The 20078-nt window shown below is 37.9% G+C and overlaps 1 protein-coding gene across 1 annotated transcript in view; it reads right to left on the bottom strand.

The window, feature by feature from the left end:
- The window catches only part of LOC311276666 (transmembrane protein 132C), a 135970-nt gene that overhangs the window by 29820 nt on the left and 86072 nt on the right, over positions 1-20078 (bottom strand). The gene's annotated exons all lie outside the window — the stretch shown is intronic.

Raw genomic sequence — 20078 nt, 5'->3', positions numbered from 1 at the left:
GACTCTGGAGGACTTGGAGTTAAGCTTTTCTTTGAGAAAGGAAGATGTGTTTGGAGTTTTGCCGACTGGATACGGCAAAAGTTTAATATACCAACTAGCCTCCTTCGTTGCTCTGATTGGTTGTAGCGCTATCCTATTGCGTACAGAGGGATTTTGAGAGACAACCGTTTATCCCGCCCCTCGGATTGAGCCGTGCCAATGGTGAGTTGCCAGACCTAACATCTTGATGTAGGTCTGGCTTGCCAGGCTAAGAACAGTATACAAGGTCCCTCTACAAATAACTCACACATCCACAAAAACGTAAGGTCACCGTGTTATTCTCAATGCTGTAATATCATCAATACGAGGGAGAAATATAATTTATGCTTTTTGGTTGACATTACACACAACTTTCAGAAAGAAAAAAAAGACTTTCTCTAACACACACTTTGGTCAGGGTTAACAAGGTTACAGCTTTCCCCATTGAATTGAGCTACTTTTAAACTGTTCCCAAAAGAGATTTTTATTTTTTGTCCTGCAGTTTGAAGTTTGACATATCACACAAATTAGATTTTAATGCCAGAATTTCTGACCAACCAACAGCCAATCTTCTGCTAATCAAAACAGGTAAGATGGATGCTACTTTTTATGGAAGCAGACAGACCAACTGTGGTTATGATTACAATGTAGTAAATGTATCGAATGTGAATATAACTTTTTTAACTTTGGTTTTAATAAAAATAAAGAAAGAGTCTTGATCACCAAATCAACATATCAGAATGATTTCTGAAGGATCATGTGACACTGAAGACTGGAGTAATGATGCTGAAAATTCAGCTTTGCAATCACAGGAATAAATTACATTTTAAAATATATTAAAATACATTATAATATTAATATTATATTAATTACAATTATATAAATTTCACAATATTACTTTCTTACTGTATTTTTACTGTATTTATGTATTAAATAAATGGTAATCATAAATGGTAATCAGACTTTTTTCAAAAACATAAAAAAAATTACAATAAACATTTTTATAAACGATGATAAAACCCCCCCCAAAAAAACACATCTGTGTTTTGATACTGGACTGTTTTTATTGGTCATTAGGCTGGTTTTTGATTAGTCTTCGCAACTCTGACTTGATGTGTCTGAATCTGAGAAAGAGGCAGAGAGATATGATTATCCTTTTTTAATTACATAATTACAGTCTCCCTCAACTGAATCTTCAGGAAAACAAAACAAAACATCTTCCTCCTGTCACCAGCAGTTCTAATAAGTTTCATTCCAAAAAGCCCTGGATTCTCTGATTTCAATGTCATGGAAACAGTGACGGCAGGATATCTTTAATAAGCAAATCTGGATGATCATATCAGTTTTCACACGTTCTAATCTGTGACTTAACATAATAAAGGGGCCGCTCACTGCCAGTTTCTACCAGATCGCACATGGTGTAAGTTAATTTGATATCTAGATTCCTTAAAGAGACATTATCTGTAAGTAGCAGAAAAGTGAACAAGACTAGAAAAGGCTTTTGTACAAGACTTAAAGTCAAGTTATACATCCTTAAAGGAATCATTTCGCTCCAAACCTGTATGATTTTTCTCTTCCGCAGACCACAAAAGGAGCTGTTAGAAAGGATGTTCATGTTGATTTGCATACAATGACAGTGTAATTGACAAAAATGCCTCATAAAAGTATTATAACAGTGTTGCACACTTTTGCACTATATTCAAAATCTTCTGAAGTCAAAATAAAGTCTCTGTTCATAGAAAATATTCTGTAACACTTTAGTTTAGGGTTCAATTCTCACTATTAACTAGTTGCATAATAGCATGCATATTACTAGGATATTGGCTATTTATTAGCACTTATTAATGCCTTATTCTGCATGACTATATTCTACATCCCTTCATCAATACCTAAACTTAACAAGCACCATACTAACTATTAATAAGCAGTAATTAGGAGCTTATTGAGGCAAAAGTCACAGTTAATAGTTAGTTAATAGTGAGAATTGGACCCTAATCTAAAGTATGACCAAATATTCCTTTTGTTGTGGAAATCTTAACTCTGTAAACAATGTATTTGGAGTGTAGTGCACAAGTAGTTTTTGGAAATGTGAAAGTTGATCACCATTTACTTTCATTGTATGGAAAACAGCATTGTAAACATCCTGCTAAACTTCAGCTTTTGTGTTCCATGAAGAAAGCACATCAAATGGGCAACATGTGGATGAATAAATGATACCAATATACATTTTTTGGGTGGACTATTCCTTTTACAACTACACATAGGCTACATAACATTGACTGACCCTAAGAAAATGCTGGCTCAACAACTACTGCAAAAACAAAAGGTCTTGCAATGCAGGCACTCGATAAAGTCATGATCACACAAAAAGGCTATTTAAAGTAAGTAGCATTTTTTGTGCTAATGTGGTGTTGCTGAAGGAAGATGGGCAGCTGAAAGGCTCTGGTGTTAGAGAGGCATTTTGTGAGAAGCACAGCTGACAGCTTTGTTGCACTTAAAAATAAATGTATCCATCTTGCAAACACTGGTTTCCATGACCTAAATGAATACTCTGAAGAGCACTGTAATGGGTCATTGGCAGTTTTCTCATTCAACGCTAAGAGAATCAAACCCGCACAGGATTAGGACTGCCGTTATGGCTCAAATGTAGGGTCAAGATGTGTCCAGTAGAGGGCGAAGTGCAGTATCTCTTCACCAAGGTGAACCTTTCCACACCATCAAAAGCTAATGCTGATTGATTCAAATCTTTTTGCTAGCAGATGGAATCTGGGAAATTCTCTGTATTTTTGCAGCTGATTTAGTGGGATAATTTGCTAAATGGATTTAAAAATGGTGAGATGTGTTAAACCAAGCATATTGGTAGCAGATGTAGCCAAAATGTTGTGGCAGACAAACATAAGTGGCAGGCAATTTTATGAATGACAGGGATTCCTGCGGAAACTGCAATATTTACGGTGGAATTCTGAGTGTACGACTTAGTTTAGTGTGCATTCTACCTGTTTATAGACTATACTGAGTGAGTTTTCGACAGTCTTATGCTATGCAGTGGAGGTTATAAGGGCAGCAAATATGAAAATCATCTCACACACAGAGAGCGAAAAAATGAAGCCTGAATACATATTTTCAAACCACAAAAAGAGTACTTTGTGAAAACAGGAATGTAAAGTGGATCGTCTCAGCGAGAGTTTCTCTGTGAAGTCACGACAGGTGCTCAAGTGCTCATTGCTAGGATGAATGGATTGCTATGTCAAAACATATCAAAATGCAGAGAAAGCCAGGGGAGCGCTATTCGTCGAGATAGACTCGCACGTAACCGTCAGAAGGAGTGAAATTCTGCCGGAATGTATAGGTCTGATGACAAAGGGCTTGGCTACAGGAGGTGGAGAATTAATATTTAAAGTGGAGTATGTGAAATCCCAATCTTTCAAAAGGGTTCTTCGACTGAATTTTCCGAAAAAGAAGCTCTTCAAAGAGGCCGCGTGCCTCCCTCATTTTACACAACCATGTAAAAATGGCGTGAGAGAGAAAGAGAGAAGGAAAAAAGGGTAGAAAATGGAAATAGCTTTCATTGTGGAGACTCTAGGGTGGATATATTCATGCACAGTGGTGATCTGCTTAGCACTGACAACAATGATACATCAAACGAATGGAATCAATTTTACTACAAAGCCGCTGTGGTTGGCACCTCACGGCTCGGGGAAATAAAAGTCAAAGCCGGGGAAGTAATGGCAGTTGGCGCGTCAGCTTTGAGTAAAGCTGTGTTGGAATTTCATTTCACAGGTTGCAGAAGAGGCTGAGTGAAAGAGCCACGCCAAAGACGAGCCCTCGCCCTCCTGCTGGAGGATTTGCCAGCCGCCTCTTCCACTCATTTCCCTCTCGAAGGCAACGCTGGACACTCAGAACCCCCAACAGGCTAAGCATGAAACTCAATCACAGTGCTGGCATGGGGGCCCTGACCTGCATCATGCTCACTAAAGAACTTTATGGTCTAAAGATGGAGTTCACATGGTCAGAACAAAAGAGGAGAATAAGAGAGAAAGGAGAGGATCAGCCTACAGAAAATAGTTAATAGAGCCTATATTTGTGTGTGGAGGGAAACAGTGGTGCATTTATAAAGTATTAGACTGCTTAAAAAACTGTGATAAAGAATCAGTTGCTAAGGTTTACATGGTCCGTAGCGTCAACTCTTCTAAAGATAATTCTGTATATAATTGCAGGTAATTGAGATATCCCAGAATGTCTGACAAAATTATCACTTTTGATGAATGCTGATCTATCCACCCCAAACACATCACACATAAAAAAGTAGTCGCAAGTGCAAAGAAGTGGTTACAAGCAAACGAGAGTAACATCAGTTGATGTGAACTGCCGGTATGAAATAATAATCCCTGGTTTTGGTCGTAAACGAATCATTGTTTTTAATCAAAACTCTTACATGAACAAATCTTAAAAGTGAAAAAAATCTTCTAAGTGAACAGAACTATGTTTCCCAAAAGCAATTTACATTGACACCAATGGTCTTTACAATCATCTTAGGTTTGCAATGCTTCTGGAAAACGTAGCCCAGAACTTTTAAACGAATGAATCTATTAGGTGAACAAATATTTTAAGCAAATTCATCTTTTAAATGAACAAATCTTTTTTTAATCTTTTGTAAATATCATGACTGATTTGGTTGATTTTACATGCATTTAAAGACGTTTTGGAGTGCTTTATTGAAAACGCCTCGGGTTGCGTATGTAACCCCGGTTCCCTGAGAAGTGAATGAGACGCTGCGTCAGCAACTGATGCAGCGTGGATTTCCCTATGAAAGGGAACAACTTGACACATAGCTCAATGTTTTTGTATAGGTGTATTGAAGTGTGTGTGGAAGCTAGAACATATGAGTATGTGCATGTTCATGGGTTTGTCAATAGCAGATCACAAGTACCATAGCATTGTCTTTTAGACCTTAAGATGTCATCTTACTTATATACTTTTGCTGTAATCCAGAAAAGCAATTCTCAACAAACATCATGAGAGCAACAGAAAACCTCTACTTTATAGTGTTAAACTATTCTGTAGGAAAGTTATCAGAAGGATTCACATACAAAATATATACTTGCACCACGAAAAAGCTGAAAAGTAGAAGTGATGGGAATCTAAGTGTATAAGTTTCTATTAGAATTAAAAAAATAAAATTGAAATGTGCAGTGTCTGCAATATATATATATAAAAAAAAAAATATATATATATATATATATATATATATATATTTTTTTTTTTTATCCATTTAGCAACCTGAGCAGGCTGATAAATAGTCTAATTGTGGTATAGACCTAAAAAGCACATATACGATACAAAGTGTTCAAGTGATAAATTTAGGGTTGCTTTTATTGTACAGTAGGTTACAAAGCTTAGCAAGACGTTAACTAGTGATGATCCAATATTAACATTTTTATAAGATGATCATTTGTTTCAAATTATGGCCAGTTAATGATAAATGAACAATATTTAAAAAAAAATAATAATAAAAATAAATTTTCAATAGTATCTGCCATTTACAGTTATCTGTCATAACATCATAATCTTTTTCATTGATTTAGATAAAATATAGTACAAAATTAAAAACTAAAAGTGATTTAAGGCATCACATTATAACGTACAGTACGAAAAATGGATATTCATTTTGAGATTTGTTAAAGTTTTTTTTTATTTTTAATTATTACTGGTGTTTTAAAGAAGAACTTTAAGAAGATAGCAATGTTAATCTACATGTAAATAAAAGGGCCACTTTAAATTTACATAGTTTGTAAAAAGTAAGTTGACTCTTAATGAACATTGAAATTATTCACCAACTTATGCTTTCTAGTTTCTAGAGACTTCTAGTTAACCATTTATGTCTCCACCACTTGCTGGTAAACAATAAAAACTATCACTACTATTTTAAAAAATGTGCTTCGTATTTGTGTATTGTTTAGTAATATTACTTTAATATTCTAAGTAAAATATATTTTTTCAAAAATCACAAAAAACTAAAGAAATGTAATGCCTTTTCCTTACACAAATATGAATTTAATAAACCTTGCCCTATAATTCTGTGAACAAAACAAAGGTTTTAATGATGCATTTCATTAGGATAATGATATGACTATTTAACATTTTACATATGTGACAGATGTTGGTATTACTGACCTTTAGATTTTATTTTCATATGTGAATGGAACACTTTCATGTTTTGCGGACAATATACACAAACTATTTAGATTTCTGATCCATGTCTTTCTTATATCTTTATATTATATTTTTCTTATGCTAATATTCAGCTGCTTAAATGTACTTAGCACATGGTGATCATATGCGTGAGTCGGCGCATACCAGAAAACGCAACGGACCAACTTAATTCCTGCACAGAATGCTATATTTTAAAGCGATATGGAGGAGATTATGAGAAGAAATGGTTAGAGATTAGGAGGAAACTGCGGCTTTACAGAGCTCAATGGCTCTGGCCGAGCTGTGATATAAACTAAATGCTATTGGCTTTTTTAAAAATGGGGATGGGTAGTTCGATATGTCCCGCCCTGTCTTCCTGTTTCAGTGGAAATTACGTCAACACACTGAATAATGTGCGTCGAAAAGGTCCTGCTTGAAATTATGGATGAGCAGCATCTAATGCAAAATACCACTGACAAGTGACAGAAAAAACAGTCAACCTCGGCTGTCTGCGACCCACGATCTCATGAACCTTGAGGGAGTGATGTAATATTCATTGTACTCTGCAAGTTGATTTGCTAGGTGTTGCTTCTGCAGGAACGCAAGAGGTTTAATAAGAATGTGAAGCTGTTGGACCGAATGGAAGCTGAGGAAAATGGCTGCCCTTGGGTGAGACATCCAGCCGGGAACATCATTTAAATCCATTAGCCAGATATCATCAGACTTACCCACTCACTTAGTAGCTACGTTATCACTGCAGCAGACATGAAGTGGAATGGGAAGCACAGAGTGAAATGGATGCCCAAGACGGCAGTATTTCACACTGAATTACCTGAACCAAGCCTGGGTAGATGGGCGGCTCACAAAGCCTCCTCAACACGCAGCAGTATCTCGTGTCCCAGGCTCAACTTTGAAGTACAAATAATCATATATGTACTAGATACAGCTGGGTTTAGGAGAGTTCTGCTCAAAAAAAGAAAGAAAAGGAAACAAACAGAAACCTCACAGTAAATCAGAGTTGATCAGGTGGTGAGACATACCAAATGATAAACGAGATTAATGAATAGTGGCTAAACTATCAAAAGAAATTGCATCTGCTAGTGTTTATGTGCAGGTACATTTCTTTCTCAACAGCCTCACTGATTAATACAAAAACTGAAGCCATTCAGCAGCACACATCTGCTGCCTCATGGGCATAGTAGCATATACGATCATGGAAAACACAATAATCAAAAAAAAAAAAAAACGCCATATGAGGAATCATTTTCATTATGCTACAGTGATGGATCAGAGCAGTCATTATTGCCACTAATTCATGCTCTGCATAAGCCAATATAATTAAGTGTGTGAAAATGCAATCACATGGCATTCGTGTAAGTGCTAAGCACACATGCACAAGGCATGCTACTGTAATGTCTTCATACTCGGAGAATCACGCTAACACTCTGGTTACTAGACAGCACTTCGTTTGATTTAACTTGATTAACTTCCTTGCCATATGTTTCCTATTATTTTTTCGCCATTAAGCTCCATCGCTCTCCTTCCAGTCATGAAACATGATATCATTCGGTTCTTTCAGAATGTGGGATGAATCCAAATGATCTGAGTTCTGTTTTCTGACTGATGAATTTCCCATCTCTCATACGCTGCGCGGACTAGACGTCAATCTGTAATTGGAAGCTCTCAAGCGTAACATACTCAGACTAATTAAAAGAACCAGAGCTAATTGCAAAACACACAATATTGCGCAGTCCCCAAACAGATTGTCCCTGATACAAGTCATTACAAGGGTCATACACATATACAAACACCCAGACTCCATGGATCCTTAAATTTGCTGCATATGCAGATATATGCATATGATTTTATTACTTATGTTGGGTGTTTGGGAATCACTGTTGGGGGTCACTGTTTGCAGTCTCAAGAAAACTAGCGTTGTCATTGTGCCCAATTATATCTCTAAAAATAATTTACATGAAAGACTATGCAAAAACATCCATTCAGTGACTACAGTAGTTTAATTCAAAGGGTCAAGGTTTGGCTGAATAGCATGAAAATGGATGGTAGATGCCATAACAACACTGAAATCTTTCTCAAATGACAGCCATTTAAAAGTAGACACATATTTTAATTATATTCAGCAAGGTTGCATGAAATAGATAAAAAGTGACAGAAAAGACCGTTGCAATGTAACAAAAAATTTCTTCTCAAAATATATTTATTGCCATTTTGTGCAAATACAACATCTTGTATAAAAATGAAATAAACCACAGCTCTGTTTTTCTACCCAATCCCCCGTTAAAAGATTTCTATCTCAAATAAATTCGGTTCTTTTGAACATTCATTCAAGAACCCTCAAATTTTTCACAGTTTTACAAAAATATTAAGCAGCTGTTTTCAACATTGATGATAATAAGAAATGTTACTTGAGCGCCAAATCAGCATTTTAGAATGATTTCTGAAGGATCATGTGTATGGAAGTAAAATAATGGCAAATGTTTTTGAAACAAAAAAGCCTGTTGAATTGCACTACTGGTCTTCGTCAACAACACGCGCTTTTGCACCACCTGCTGGTGAGGTAGACTAACAGCAGATGGAGAGTATGCTCGGTAATCTACTGCTTTTCCTGGATGTCAACATAGAATTTTCTGTCGAATTTGAACCACAATTGCCTGTTGAATATTATAGGTTGTTTATATGTTTATAACTATTTTTAAACAGTTTGAATATTTTGGAAGTGAAATACGAAAGGTGAATATGGATTATTGAATTTTTTATAATGAAAATGTGTTTGAAATGTTTTGAATTGAAATATTCACAGCTTAAATATTCAACCATGCTGAATTTCAGCCCATAAAAATGCAAGCCCTAAAAATACAATGCATTAAAATGAAAGCATGGTTAATGCAATGCATATATATTTCTTTTTTCAAGCAATGCAATTCAACCTGCTTTTTTGTTTCAAAAACATTTGCCATAATTTTACTTCCATACATGTGACAATGAAGAAAATTCAGATAAATTACATTTTAAAATATATTACAATATAAAAGTTATTTTACATTTCTATTTTTTTAATATTTCACTATATTACTGTTTTTGCATTTTTTATCAAATAAATGCAGCTTTGGTGAGCATAAAGGACCTCTTTTAAAAACAAATTTTATTGACCCCAAACTTTTGAACAGTAAAATAAATTTTAATATGTTGTCTATTTAATAAATTGCTGCTCACACAGGATCAGGTCAGGTTTAAAGTTTTTAAACGTATAAAAACAAGACTTTTGCATTCTGTTGCGTTCAATTGCAATACATCCAGCTGTTTTTGAATGCAAGAACATGTCCTGTGTGCATATGGAATTACCTTTGTGCCAATAATAATGTACAGAAGGAAAGCACGACACTGATTGGGCATTTTCTGGGGTCTTCTCGGAGAGAAGAGCACCAGGTGACGAAGAGGTTCCACTTCAATGCATTAGCATGTCGCGTGGACAATGCTCTAGCGGAAGTGATGGTGGTAGGGTACTCAAACCTGCCTCATCCCATCCAGAAGCCACACATGTAGGTTCCATATATCGGAACGAGGGTGCCAGAGGGTGCAACATCTCTGAGAAAGGAGGTCCTTCCTCAGAGGAATGGGCCAGGGATCCGTGCTGTCGCAAAGGAGTACTAGTTCGGAGAACCAGGTCCGGGTGGGCCAATGAGGTGCAACCAATATGACCTGCTCCTCATCCTCCCTGATCTTGCACAGGGTCTGTGCAAGAAGGCTCCCTGGGGGAAACGCATAATTGCGGAGGCCCCGCGGCCAGCTGTGCGCCAGTGCGTCCGTGCCGAGCGTGCCCTTGGTCAAGGAGTAAAACAGGCTGCAATGGGAAGAGTCGTGGGAGGCAAACATATCTACCTGTGCATCGCCGAACTATTCCCAAATCAGCTGAACCGTCTGGGGATGGAGTCTCCATTCTCCAGGAAGAGGCTGAAACCGTGAGAGCTCGTCGGCTGCACGATTCAGGTCTCCCGGGATATAAATGGCTCAAATCGACCTCAGATGCTTCTGACTCCATAGGAGGAGGTGGCGGGCGAGTTGCGACATACAGCAGGAGCGTAGACCACCTTGTCGGATGATGTACGCTACTGTCTCTGTATTGTCTCAGCGGACTAGTACGTGTTGGTTCTTGAGCAACGCACGGAAGCGGTGCAGAGCCAAGCGTACCGCCAGCAACTCTTGCCCTCGAACTGGCAGGCAAGCCAGCAGTGACTGCGCGCACGCGCTCGCTCGTAAGCTGTGCGCACATGGCGACCGAGTCGATTTCCATACCGAAAAAAGAGATCCTCTGCACGGGGGAGAGTTTGCTCTTTTCCCAGTTGACCCGAAGGCCCAGGTGGGCTAGGTGCCGGAGCACTAGTTCCCTGTGTTTGCAAACCTGGTCTCGAGAGTTAGCTAGGATCAGCCAGTCATCAAGATAGTTCAGGATGTGAACCCCGTGTAGCCGTAGCGGCACAAGGACTGCCTCGACGACTTTCGTGAAGACGCGAGGAGACTCTGGAAGGCATTTGTAAGTTCAAATCAGCGAAAGAAAGATGTGAAAACAGTTAGCAAAACATGCAGTATATTAAAAACGATTTTTTTTCTTCAGTTTCACAGATATTTTATTCAGTTTCAATTTATATTTGCATTAGTTTCTTGAAATGTAATTCCATATGTAAATACCTTCTTTACTCGTTCTGCACTGCCTGTTCTCTGTAAATGTGATTTGGCATGTTGCCTGTTAGAAGGTGGTACTTCATGCATGAATTTCTTATTATGAAATTAAAATTGAATATCTTATTGAAATGTAATTGAATATCTTATTATGGACTTATAAAGGTCAAGAGGAACATTTAATTACATCATTTTATACTTGTACGTTGAACACTTCCAAAGCACTGGGATGTTTCCAAACACCATACTAGACACTTAAGTTATCTCTTCGTCTCGTGAGGTGTGACCTTCCTTGATGCATCAGTTGTTTGGTGGAAAAAATGGAGTGCCTCACATTCAGAGTGGGACTGTTTCTTCCCTGATTAATATGCTCATTCAAAGTCAAATGTAATTTGGGGATGTGTCTTTTTACATATGCAGATTTCTGCAGCACAGCCACACTGCAACACCGTATTCATAAGTTCATTAGGAATGTGTACGTAACAGTAGCACAGCTTGTACAATTTAACCCAAATTGATGGATTGTTCTCCGGGTATGCTAATAGTGGCCAGAGGCATTGTTATGGAACGCAACGCTCGTGCTCACGGGGCTGGAGGGTGTGTTCCTTTTATCTCCCCTGAGAGGAAACAGACAGTCAATAGAGCATCCAGGATGAGCAACAGCACCCCCAGCAAAGAGAGAAAGACATTTTAATATATTACAGTGTGCATGTTTTATTACAGGAAATGAGCTCAGGCTGGCGATGAGGAGCACACAAGGCCATGTTTATTTTAAGAGCTGCGCAGAACAGAACATCAAAAAACTTTCCTATATTTCAGTGCAAATATCATTACTATAATAGCACACAACATCTTTTTCAAGCTACCCTTAAATCAGAATATGCATATGTGGAGATATTTGCATAAATGTATACCCACGACTTTGCCTTTTTAGGCGTCGTGTCCTCCCCGTTTTAAGGGAACAGCCCAGCTCTCATTTACACAAATCCTCCAAAACTGACATTCAATCAATGACAGGGCTTATGGGACAAGGCCACAGGACAGTAAATTAGGTTTAAATCAAACAGCCCAAAGTGCAATTCAGGCCAAGTCACAACTTCTCCATCCTGCAGATGAAGGAATTTTAATCACCAGTTGGAACATCAGTAAAAAATTTAACTGTCAGAGCAATATCCTGAGAAGATATGTTTGACTGGAACACAGCCATAATCTCAGCAATAAATATACAGGCAAAAAGTCACACGAGAACATGACTGTGATTGGTTGATTCCAGGATAATGGTGGTGTTGGAAACCGATCTGTAAATCTGCAATAAACAAGGGGATCTATAAAACTGAAAGAATGCTGAAATGGTCAAAGCGGACAGCCTAATTACAAAGCTAACAACTCAACCACTCAGAAGTAATCACTTTTGGTCAGAATATGAACTTGAAATTACCTGAAATGATCAATAATATCTAATGATTAATGAATAATTATTGGTAACACTTTAGAATAATGTTCCGTCGTTAATGAATAACTACACAGGAACAACTGAGTAACACAATATTAACATTTTAACTGCTATTAACACTAGTAATGACCAACATATTAACACATTTTTCAGAAGGAATTGCTCATTTGAAACAGTATTCGAAAGTGAAAAGCATAACTCTCTAGTAATGACTGAAGTTTTGGGGATTTTGTAAGGTTTTGGATGGTAATTCCTTCAGGCGGATTTTGTCAAACTTGAGTCATTACTAGTTACCATGATCTTCACTTTAGAATACTGATCCAAATAATTAGTAATTCATTTAAAAGGAAGTAGTAACACTTGAGTCATTACTACCCAAACCTTACAAAAACCTCAAAGCTTACAATGACTTCAGACAATATTCGAGAGTTATCATGCTTTTCACTTTAGAATACTGATCCAAATAATTCCTTCTGAAGGATTTGGTAATACTTGTGTCATTACTAGTGGGTTACTATGATCTTTACTTTTGAATTAATTATACATTATGCAGTATTCACATTTATTATGAACCTAGTAGTTCTTAGTCATCTGGGAGGAATAAAATAATATTATGGATTAGCTAATAGTGAACTAGTCAAGTCAAGTCAAGTCAAGTATATTTGTATAGCGCTTTTCACAATACAGATCGCATCAAAGCAGCTTCACAGTATTAAATTAAAATAATACAACAAGGTTTGTTTCTAGTGGAATTTATTGATAAAATCAAATTAGATATCCCCAGAATATCCCCAACTACCTCATTGCTATTATTTACTAATTCATTAATCAGAGTTTCTTGATTAATAGTAGTTACTAGAATGTTAGTATTGCATTACTCATTTGTTCCTGTGTGGTTTAAAGTATTTTATAGTAACAGTATTCTAAAGTGTTGCCTTATTATTTATGTTTATTACTGCATTATCATCAGTGCTGTGCATCATTCAGAACTAAATGTATAATGTCTTTTCAATTCAGTTTCTCAATTCCTAAATTTGAACTGAGAACAGGATCCAGAATTACAATTGAAATCTGAATGTAAGAAAGTAGAGTAAACATGATTTGATATTCAAAGAAATTCATACAACAGATATTTAAAAAGAAAAGCAAAGTTCGTCGGGACAAACTATGAATGTTTCTTAAAGGTAGGGTATGGGATTCGCAAAACGGCCGGCCGATTTTGAAAATACACAACTCAAATGGTCCTACCTTCTTTCCTCCAACGCTGGCCCTGACTCCACCCATTACTCTCTCTCTGTCTCTCGCGGTCACGCACGCGAGGGGGGTGGGGGGAGGGGGGTATGGTACGACCGTTTAATTGACGAACTTACTGTCCAATGATTCTAGGTGGTCTTGGAAATGATTGGCTGGAGTTTTTCAAGTCCTGCCCGTTCCACAGATTATTCAATTGCTTAATTTTCATTTCAGTGCTTCTAACTCAGTGGCTGTAAGTGGGTTAGGAATAGGATTTCAAGTGATTTTGAAAAAATGGACAAAAAAGAGAATCACATACCCCACCTTTAAAGGCCCCCATAGTCAATTTTATCCCTTAAAACTCATCTTTGATGACATAGTTAAATGTTTTTTCCTTGAAAGAAAATTCTTCATGCCTTAAAATAGCGTGAATGTAACTACACCCTTGCCTTATTTAGTATCCGCGGTATATTTTATATGACCAGGTATTTAATAAATAGCATGTTAAGATAATTTCTAATATAAATATTGTAGTATTTGCTGCATGTGTGAAACATCTGTGAAAGTGTGTAAACAGAACTGGGGTGGAAAAAAACGAAACTCAGAGAGGGAACATTGCCTACTGTAAATATTTCAGAAGTTCCACACGTCACTGGTCAAGGCAGGCTTTAATTCATTTGCAGGCTACATTATATTTTTCATCTCTGAACATTCCAACATGCACACAACAAACTAATTACCAATATGCATTTACACATTAATTCTCTGTAATCTGGCTTCTGCCCTTGCCTTCTGTAATCATCCTTGCGTTATTTATACCCATACCTACACGCACACTAATGCTGAGATGACAAGCACTCATCCTCGATAAAAAGGGGGATTTGTAAAGCATGGCAACACGCACGCAATCATTGGATGGATTTAAAGCATCGATCACGCGTTATTTAATTTGTGTGAGTGGCGTATGAATCTTAAATGCCTTGCTTGGCCTTGAGCAGTTATGTAATCATAAACGAGCCATAACGGTTGCCAGGCACAAGGCTTCGGAATAAATTAAAAATGGGGGGAAAATGTATTTACAGGCTCTGTCATCATTAATGAAAAACAGAAAATGGCCCTCCCACCCCTTAACATAATGGAACGGTCTAAATCGCTTACTATGATTTATTTTGGCTCCCCACCCCCAACCTCAATCGATACGGGGGATAACGCAGATTTCTACGGTATCCTCTCCCTCTCTCCACAGAGATATTGGCCACATTTGAAATCTCCTTTCCATTCTTGTTCCTAAACCAGCTCTCTTACTATAGAGCGTCTGCCCCTCTCTAGCTTTATCGGGCAAAGAAACACCAGGGTTGGTAGCAGCTTTGCCAGCCGAGTGCCTGGAGACAGTAAAGAGGGTTGTCAGTGAGGCCGGGCTGGCCTCATGTGATAAGACGTAGTGTACAAATCCAGGGTGGCAATTTAATCCGAACCATCCTGCAGCACTTCATATCACTAACACCAACTACTGTAAGAAGTGCTGCGGTCTCTGTATTCTATCATAAACACAGACACACAGCAAGACCCCATTTGGAGAAAAATAAGACCCGTCTGTTCTTAAAGGGCATTCAACTTTTGACATACTCAGAGGACTTGGGGCTGCAGGAATTCAATGTCAACGGTGATGATCCTTCTCCAATAAAGGGCCTTTACATCATTGTGAAACAATAACAACACACAGTGGCAATTTGGAAAGTAAAGAATCATACTGAGATGGAGCCATGGCCTAGTGGTAAACACATACTCCAGATATGTTAAGCTCTGGTGCTCATATGAGAGATGTAGGTTTGAATCTTGCCAGTGTCTAGTACCAAAACAAGTGGTCAAGGTTTGGCTGGTGATGTTTTAACTACACCATCTTGGCTGCAATAAAACATCTTTATTGACATTTACAATGACAGCCATTCAAAAATGATGAAAATTCAGCTTTGCATCACAGCAATAAATTATACTGCTGTTTTTACTCCCCCAACCTTTGAACGGTAGAGTATAAAATATAATAGTATGGCAGTTTTGAGTTCTGAAAGTGTGAACGGTATGTTTTCATAGCAGGTCCACGACCTCTATCTCAAGAGATCAATAAAATTGTGATTCAACATGATATGACCTCTTTAAAATACCTAATATATTAAGTAACACGTAGAACTGTGCTGAGAAAAGTTCAGAGCTGTCTCTAACAGCTAGAAGTTTCCCAGAAAGATTACTGTCAAGAATCCAGAAAAACACATGTCTGTGTCATCAGGGATGTCAAACTGCAAAACAGAGACACGCTGTAAACTACACCAAAAAACTTTTTTTACTGTATCAAAGACAGGCTTTGACATCGTAGGAGTATCTGAGAAATAGCCAAGAACTCACAGTGCCTTAAAAACTGTCCATGAGGTGCGTAGACTACAAATCTGCACACTCTATCAATGAAAGAAAAGAAAAATTGCGTGATAAAACCATTGCTTTAATGGCAAACATTTCAGTCACGTGACCTTTCTCAATGCCAAGTTGTGGTTTTATCTAACAATTTTATTTTTTTCAAGATTGCAGGAGTATCAAAATGTAGTAGTGGTGATTTTGATTTATTGTAGTAGTGGTGATTTTGAAATCATTTGATTCTGTTCACCGATTCAGTCAGTAACATTTTCTATAGGTTTCATCTAAACTAAACTGTCTTCTTACCATATAACTCAAATAGCTTTCTACAGGTATTATACACCTCCTTGGCTTCAGAGGGAAGTGCACAATAACTATTACCTGTCCTAAAAGATGATTAAAAAACAAAAACACACACACACACACACACATAAAACCGAAGATTAGTTTCCCACCAAAACACTGCTATATCAGAAACACTTTATACTTGTCCTTGTTGCCCTTTGTGTGACTGGGGTTTCTGACAGCGCAATGAGAGAGTTTGTTACAAGCAGATACTAACAGAACTCAATAGTGCACTGACCTGTGGGGTGAAGCTTCTGACAAAGCAAAGCAATCTAAGTGCATGTGTGTGTGTTTGTGCACGCATGAGGAGAAAGGAACTTCACTAGTGTCCTTGGCACATTAATGAGGTAGAAAGACAGAGGGTGAGAGGAGAGGTCACATCAGGGTCAACTCTGGATCAGCAACCCGATTAAGTGGTCCAGACACACTGCTTTAATGAAATCAACCAGAGAAAAGGCCAACGGCAACCAGAGGAGCTGCTTTAGAAATCACAGCACAGCCTTATATTTATTCAGAAACGGTTTAGTGAGATTGGCTTTGTATGAAGAAGCCTGATTCTTTCATTAAAATACCCTTGCCTTGTGAATGGCTGATGGGCGTGTGTTTGTTCCTGCATAAGTTTTTCTTTCACTGTCCCTCATCATGAATTCACCGGGTTCGAGATTTCTTATCTAAACAGAGGCAGGCGGCTGACAGATGGATGCTGACAAGCATGTTTCGAATTTAAATCCAACACCTCTGGGGAAAGGGTGTAGTTTGCATTCAAGCCAAACTATGTCTGATGTCTTTAAGGTGTTGAACATCATCTCTGTGAGTGAAGTGCATGGGAAATCGATTGCATTTGGCTGGTGCAGGAAGGGAAACGAGTTGTTTAAAGAAATAGAAGACAACGAAGAAGAAGAAGACAAAGAAGATGACAACAAAGAAGAAGAAAGGGATAATAACTTTCCCCAAGATGTCAAAGTTTGGGTGGTTAGCATGGTTTAAATACACCTTTTGCTGGCTGCAAGAAAGCATATTTAAAAAAAATTTTTTTTAAGAATATATGAAGAGTGAATATTTATAAATAAAATGGTAGTTTGTGTGAGTGTGTGTGTATATACACTCACCTAAAGGATTATTAGGAACACCATACTAATACTGTGTTTGACCCCCTTTCGCCTTCAGAACTGCCTTAATTCTACGTGGCATTGATTCAACAAGGTGCTGAAAGCATTCTTTAGAAATGTTGGCCCATATTGATAGGATAGCATCTTGCAGTTGATGGAGATTTGTGGGATGCACATCCAGGGCACGAAGCTCCCGTTCCACCACATCCCAAAGATGCTCTATTGGGTTGAGATCTGGTGACTGTGGGGGCCATTTTAGTACAGTGAACTCATTGTCATGTTCAAGAAACCAATTTGAAATGATTCGAGCTTTGTGACATGGTGCATTATCCTGCTGGAAGTAGCCATCAGAGGATGGGTACATGGTGGTCATAAAGGGATGGACATGGTCAGAAACAATGCTCAGGTAGGCCGTGGCATTTAAACGATGCCCAGTTGGCACTAAGGGGCCGAAAGTGTGCCAAGAAAACATCCCCCACACCATTACACCACCACCACCAGCCTGCACAGTGGTAACAAGGCATGATGGATCCATGTTCTCATTCTGTTTACGCCAAATTCTGACTCTACCATCTGAATGTCTCAACAGAAATCGAGACTCATCAGACCAGGCAACATTTTTCCAGTCTTCAACTGTCCAATTTTGGTGAGCTCGTGCAAATTGTAAAGGGTGTTCCTAATAATCCTTTAGGTGAGTGTATACTGTATACACACACACACTTAGCAACAACTCAGCATATTAGATTGACTTCTGAAGGATCATATGACATTGAAGACTGAAGTAATGCTTTATTTAAAAATAATATACATAAAAACTTATTTTATAATTGGATTCATATTTTTCTAGATATTACTGGTTTTACCGTTCTACTGTCATAGAAATGCAGCCTTGGTGAGCATCTGAGACTTCTTTGTAAACATAAAAAAAAACTTACTGACCATAAACATTTTTACCAGTACTATTTATATGAATAAACTCTTAATGTCAGCCAAGCAACTGTGGCCAGGATTGATGGGAATTATGATGTATAGCCTTCTACAGCCTTTATAAAAAAAACGAAAATACAAACAAAACAAAAACAAAGGAGAAACCATTAAAAGTTGTGCCAGAACACACATTAAAACATGCCTGACCTGTCAAACATGCTCTGATGGGTGTGTAGTGCATCCGACAAGGAAAGAGAAAGAGTGAGAGCGGGGAGCGTCAGTCTGTTCACCTGAGACTCCACCTCTCCATCGATCCAGCGACAGGCTGAGAGAAGAAAGGACAAACTCAAAACAAAAGACAAGATGGCTCAATCTAATCCCCACTGTGGCACTCCAAAGAAAAGAATAAATAAGTCGATGAAAGAGTATCTTGTTAGTTTTATGCTGGGAATCATCCCCGGCTCTCCGCGCCACTGACGGTATGGGGGATTATAGCCTGCCCCATTGAGCAGAGTCCCAACCCCAGGATTAGACGTCTTGCTGTGCCGCTTCAAGCACCTCGATAAGTGGCGTTCCCACTGCTAAATCAATACCAGCACAAAACAGCAAGCAACACGTCCAGACACGGCACTCAAGGCCCAATTACAGCCTCTTTAACCATGGAAACATGAGCAAGCGAACTGAACTTCTGGACCAAAAACAAAGTATTTTGGGATAAGAAAAAAAATTCAACACGTTCTTCACTAGCGAAGAGGGCCTCTTATAAAGATATTTTGTTGAGTTTTACCACGTCGTTCTAGTAGGGTGAGTAGAGCTTGTATCTTTAGGGATGGGGCAGGGCTGGGGATCCCGCATGAGAAATTCACTGGAAGCACATCTGCTCATTCCAGGAGTAACTGATCCTCTCATTTCACACACCGTTTGAGAGGAATATGAAAAAGAAAAATTTCCTCCACAGTCAAGCTGGATGAGAGAGACAGAAGATGTCCAAGAAAGAGAGAGAGTGTGTGTGTGTGTGTGTGTGTGTGTGAGAGAGAGAGAGAGAGAGAGAGAGAGAGAGAGAAGAGAGTGGCCACAATTTAACCTTCATTTAATGTTTGGGTCTGAATCTGATGGAAAAAAATTTTTTTAAAAACAGATGGTTTGCCTGTCCTAGCTAATCTAAGCTGGTCTATCTCTCCCAGTCTGACCAATGGCTAAAAAAGCTCAAAATAATACATATATGCTCAACTCTGAAGAAAAGTGTAACATGATTTATGTTTGAGGTTTTAAAAACCTCAGATCATAAATATATAATACAAATTATTATTATTATTATTTTGTTGAAATAATTAGAATGATTTCTGAAGGATCATGGGACACTGAAGACTTGAGAAATGGCTGCTGTAAATTGCCATACAGGTATAAATTACATTTTAAATATATTAAATTGTTTTATGTATTATTTGTAAAATGTAATATATGTTTCACAATGTTTTAACTGTATTTTTAATCAAATAAATGCAGCCCTGGTGAGCATAAGAGGCTAATTTAGGTACGATTTTTTTCATAAACCCTTATTGTTATTCTGGTTGAAACTCTCTTCACATCCTGATAGGAATCAATAACAGAAGTGGTTGTAATTTAAATAAAGAATAATTTTACATATATCTTCTGTGGAAGTCTCAGGACCAAAAAACATTTTCATCCAGTCATTG

The sequence above is a fragment of the Rutilus rutilus genome (assembly GCF_951802725.1).
Source record: "Rutilus rutilus genome assembly, chromosome: 18".
Classification (NCBI taxonomy): Eukaryota; Metazoa; Chordata; class Actinopteri; order Cypriniformes; family Leuciscidae; genus Rutilus; species Rutilus rutilus.
Note: the sequence above shows the minus strand (reverse complement) of the source record. Positions and strands in the feature narration are given on the sequence as shown.